Below are 6,000 nucleotides of genomic sequence, written 5' to 3' on the forward strand. Positions count from 1 at the left end.
CAGTTGGAAGACTTTTGATCGTGCCCATAGCTTGGTGGGCTGGCATGTTCTCAATTTTAAGTTAATGGAGGCCACCCTGCTCTCCTTCAAAGTCTTCGGACGCTTGGGTGCTCGCTTAGGGTGCTGCGCGGAGAGCTCAACCAACGACGAAAGCTCCTCCTCGAGCGATAGCGACGAGGACAATAGTGACGGCGATGATGACGACACCGACGGGGAGGAGGATGGCTCCAACTCTAGCTGAACACCAGTCGCACCAACACCGTCAAGCGGCACCACCACCATCTGCACCTGCATCTCCTCTCCGGCAGGGCGATTTGCCGCGGAGTTGGATGTGGAGGTATGGATGGTGCCTCCGGCTCCTCCAGCAGCCTTCCAGCTGAACCCTGGCAGGCTTCCTCATGGGCTCCTACTTCGTTCGCCCTTCCGTGTCCTGCTGGCCCTGGTGGCGGTGACCAGGGGGTCGTCTTTGCCGCTCTCTTCACCATCACCTTCGCTCGCGCCCTCCCAATCTTGTCAGGCTCCTTGCTATGGGGCATGACGGTGTCAGGCTGGGCTTCTGCCCAGGCGCTCCTGTAACATCCAAAATTTTCAATTTGGTATGTTATACACTAGATCATCATTGCATATCATATTTTATTGCTTTTGGCATGATCCTAGAAATTCTACGCAACTCAAGGACCCTCGTAGAGAGTTGGGAATTTCGTTATTTTCATATTTGAGTTTTCTCAAATTTTGAAAATAGGATCATTTGATTTTATTTATTTTATCTTCAATTATTTCTTGCAAAAAAATATATGAGAGAGGGAATAAAATGACTTTCCCAAAAATAAAGAAATATTGAGGATTTAATAAAAAAATCAAATAATTTTTATTTTGGAGTTTTTGGCTATTTTATTTGAATTTAGGAAAAAATGCACGTTTCTCAAAACTGCATTTTAGGGCCAAGAAAATGTTCATCTCGTCCTAAATATTTTATTTAGGCGGTGAAAATTTGTTTTGGCATATTTAGATATTTATTTATTTTTTTAAGATTTATTTTCTGTTCGGTAGAATTGTTTAAAAAAAACTCCCGCGCCCGACTGGGCCGAAGGCCCAGCCGAGCTAGGCCGGCCCGCCTCCGCGCCGCCGTCTCCCGCGCGGAGACCTTGCCGCCGCCGCCGCTGACTCGGACAAGGAGTCCGAGCCGGACTCCTCCACCGCCGCCTTGCCCCTCCCCCAAGCCACCACCCCCTCCTTAAATACGCCGCCACCCCGCCACCAAGCCCCGTCCCGCCCCGCCGCCAAAGTCGCCCCGCCGCCGGAAGCCGTCGCCGATGCCCGTCGCCGCCACCCACACCACACACGCTACCCGCCGCCGCCGCCGGAGCTCCGCCGCCCCACCAGACCCGCCGGACTTCGTCGGAGCCTGACGGGGTAGCCGCCGTTCGTCGCCCCGGTTTCCTAAGAAAAACCAATTCGTTTTTTTTAGAAAACCCTAGGTTTTTTTTATTTTTTTTAGATCGATTTTTAAGCTTTTTTCCGGTTTACTTATTTAGCGAGCGCTCGCTCGTTCGTTTGTTTTAACGAACGAGTTCACCATTTAGTTTCAGTTAACGAACGTCCGTTCGTTAAACTATTCGTCATTTTTTCTTTTTCTCAGATTTTCCGCGATTATTCCAGATCGCGATTTCTGATCCAATTTTCGTTTTAGTTTATCTTTTCGCTCGTTTATCGGAATCAGGCGATTCAAGCGCCTAGAGTTTCGTCTCGAAACTCTCTTTCTGTTTAACCAACTAAAACACGGTTTTGCTACTGTAAAATTTGACTTAGGTCCATATTAGTAAAGGAAGCTCGTTTCTTTCGCCGTTTGACTTTCGTTGCTTTGTTTGATTTGATTCTTTTTGCAAATCGGAGTTCTTAAGGTTAACTTTCTGGTTTATTTTCTTATTTGAGTTTTATCCGTGCATTGTATGAGTACTTATTGTATTCTTTCTTGCTTGTTTGTTTGCGATAGAGTATCCAGAGTGCGCCGCTTGCTACTTCGAATCTCTAGGTTTCACGGATCTTCAGCAAGGCAAGTAACACTGTGATCATACCTCTTTACTACCCAGTTTTATTGCATTAGATCAATACTCAAACAATTGCATGGTTAGGATCTGATTAATATGTGGGTTTTGGGAAGTAGATGAGGTAGTGCCTATTACATGTTATATTGTCAAACCCTTGGGAGTTACTTCTACATTTGCTTACATTTCCATGCTATGCTAGTAGACGTGGATTGGGTGAGTGAATCCATGACAGATGTGAGATTGTTATTTAATGGTTTATTTAAGGTGGAAACTTTAATACACATCTGGGTGGATTGAGGCACCTGGGTATTCCAGCGTTTGCCTGTTTTTTTATGGACCGCCACCCAGGCTCAAAGGGATCATGAGATTATTCATGCTAGAAACTTCCGTGTGCAGCCACAAGCTACTATGGGCTCTAGCATAGTTGATTAAGTCATGCGAACTCTTACAGTGGTAGACTAGCAGATGTAGGGGAAAGTAGGTGTAACTGTCTACCCGATCGTAAGGTGCTAGCGCTTCTGAAAGACTATGTCTCGGTCATCCATTTCTCAAACACTATGTAGTGCGAGAAATCCAACGGAGGAGATCGAGTCTTGTGGGGAAAAGGGCGCAAACCACTGCAGAGTGTACAAACTAATCATGGTTAGTCGTGTCCCCGGTTATGGACGCTTTGAGTATCTAGTACTTGGATTATCATGGGAATCTCATCATGTTACTTTAATTTAAGTTTGTTGGGTTTAATAATGATGCTTAATTGGGATTGAGAGGGTGTCTACACTCTCAATGTTTAACAACCACCATGATAGTTAAATAAAATTTATTCCTTTGTAGTAAGGAAAAATTGGCTTTGTGCAAAACTGTAACCATGGAGATTTCCACCAGCCATATATGCATGTAGTATAGCATATTTCTGTTCATTACTCTCTTGTGTTACATTGCCAGCATATTCCATGTGCTGACCCATTTTCGGGCTGAAACGTTCATGTTGCAGACTTTTCAGACGACGAGTAAGGTGCTTTTAGGTCGTGGTTCTATACTCAGTGATGCCGTTGGAGTTGATGGACTCACTTATCTTCCAAGCCTTCCGCTGTTATCATTATTAGATGGCCTTAAGCCATATTTATTGTAATAAGTTCTCCTTTGGAGACATTCGATGCAATAAGTGTGTGATTGCTACTCTGTTATAAATCCTTCAAGTACTGTGCGTGTTAGCATTACTGATCCAGGGATGACACTGAAGCACAGAGATCGGACTATTTGTGGTCTGGTCGCTACAAGATTGTATCAGAGCACATGCTGACTGTAGGACACGACCACTAAGCTAAAGCCCTAGATCACTACTTACTCTTCTCATCTCTGACTCCTCATCTTTTCTACTCTTTTAGGATGGCGGAGTCAAGGAACAAGTTCAGCAACCGGATGAAGATACACCCTTTGGACGCCACTTGAAGGAAGTCAAAAAGTACATGAATATCGGAGTACCAAGCTTCACCGGGACCTACAATGACACTCGACCAGAAGAGGAGCATTGGATGATTCAAGTTCAAGTTCTAGGAAGGACGTTCATGCCCGTCACCGAACCCCTAGAGTTTTCCTTTGATGCACCAACCTGGAGTCTAGGAAAGAGCATGGCAGCCCACATCACCATGGGACGCATTGGAGAAGTTTACCACAAGGATCTCAAGCATACTATTTACCAGATTTGTGGGCGCCGAGATGAGCAATGGGAGATGATCAGCACCAGGAAGGATAGATCAATTGCAGCTTTCATCCAGGAGTTAAACCAGCACATTCGACGCCAGGAGAACCAGATGTGCGCAGGCATGATAGATCCGAAGAAGGCTATGACCAAAATCATGGAACTGGAGGAAGAACTCAAGTCTACACACGATGGATATGAGGAGGAAATAGCAACACTCGTGGAGAAGAATGAAGATCAGAAGAAGAAGCTAAAGGTGATTATGGGATTTCCCGCGACTGGAGGAGAAGACGATGATTGCACTTGTCCAGAGAACTACATCATCATCAATGACACCGACTTGGACCCAGATGATAGCGATGTTGACTATGTTGATGAAGCTGGAGCAGATATCATGGAGTCTTCAACGGAGCAGTTTTTCTAGTCGACCACCATAACAATAGTAGTATTTCCCCCATTTATCTAGTATAGTTCGAGCACTTTTGTAACGATAGTTAGACCGTTGTATGCCCTTGTTTGAATTGAATGAAGTGATTTTGTTTGCATTTGTCTCATGTGCATATGGGTAGTGTTTTCTCACTAGACCTCTTTCTATTATGTATTCTCATCTTTCTAAACCCTCAGATGCCTCCGAGACGTGACAATGGATTTGCTTTCCGACCGGAGCTCACTTAGTTGGTCCAGCAGCAGAATGCATTGATGCAGTTACTAGTCCAGAATCAGAATCAGGAGAACAACAACAACAACAACCCACCACCACCACCACCTGTTGATCACTTAACCCGTTTCCTTAGATTGAATCCGCCGGTGTTCTCCAGTAGCACCAAGCCGATAGTTGCAGATGATTGGCTCCGCAAGACAGGAAGGGAGTTGACCACTGCAGGATGCATAGATGTGGAAAAGGTGTGATTTACTTCACATCAGCTAGATGGACCCGCAGCATCATGGTGGGATAATTTCACAGCCACGTATCGTATCGACACTATCACATGGGATCAGTTTCAGCAGGCTTTTCGTACGACCCATGTTTCAGCAGGAGCTATGACCATGAAGAAGCGCGAGTTTCGCAAGTTACACCAAGGAGGACGAACAGTTGGCCAGTATGTGGATGACTTTAGTAAGCTAGCACGTTATGCCCCAGATGATGTTGCTACCGATGCAGCTAAGCAGGAGAAGCTTCTAGAAGGACTGAATGATGAGTTGAGCATGCAGTTGATGGTAGCAAATTTCAACAACTACCAGGAGTTGGTAGATAGAGCTCTCATGATTGAAGGGAAGCAGCAACAGATCGACTACCGCAAGAGGAAGTATGGACAAGGGAAGTACAATTCTGGAGCTCAGCAGAAGCCACATTTTACCCCGAAATTGGGAGGACATTTTCAGCATACCCGTGGAGGAGGGAGTTTGCATAATCATAATGGCCGCAAGAATGGAAATGGGAATGGAGGAAGCAATGGCCAGAACCGTACCAACCCATCAACCCTAGCCAAGAGAGACCTGAGCCAAGTCACTTGCTTTAAGTGTCAGAAGACTGGACATTATGCCAATGAATGTCCTGAAGCCCAGAATGGAAATGGTAATGGAAGCTCTGGGAAGACGCCGAACCCTTTCAACAGGGGACAGGTGAACCACGTTAACGTGGAGGAGGTTGAAGCCCAGCCAGATGCAGTAATAGGTAAGTTTTTGGTTAAGTCATTTACTGCAATCGTTCTTTTTGATACTGGTGCATCGCATTCATACATATCAAGGGGATTTGTGGATAAGTATAAACTGTCCACCAAGGTTCTTAGAGCACCTATGTTAGTAAGCTCACCAGGAGCGGAGTATATGGCCAGTCGAGGATGTTCTCAAGTGCCATTGAGTATAGGTAGGCATGTTTTCCCCTCGGATTTAATCATTTTGGAATCACAAGGTTTGGATGTGATTCTGGGTATGGATTGGCTATCGATGTATGGAGGAAACATCGATTGCGCCAATAAGTCGATTTTGCTTACCACCCCAGAAGGGAGAAGGATCAGGTATGTATCACGGCATGAGCCGAAGAGGACACAAGTAAATTCCTTATCAGGAGTTGTGCAGGAGGAAATACCAGTGGTGAAGGATTTCCCTAATGTATTTCCAGAAGAGTTGCCAGGCATGCCACCGGATAGAGAAATTGAGTTTTTGATTGAGCTATTGCCAGGCACAGGGTCGATATCTAAGAGACCGTATAGGATGCCCGCACAACATTTGGAGGAAATTAAGAAGCAGATC

Source organism: Triticum dicoccoides, chromosome 4B (assembly GCF_002162155.2).
Source record: "Triticum dicoccoides isolate Atlit2015 ecotype Zavitan chromosome 4B, WEW_v2.0, whole genome shotgun sequence".
NCBI classification, from domain to species: domain Eukaryota; kingdom Viridiplantae; phylum Streptophyta; class Magnoliopsida; order Poales; family Poaceae; genus Triticum; species Triticum dicoccoides.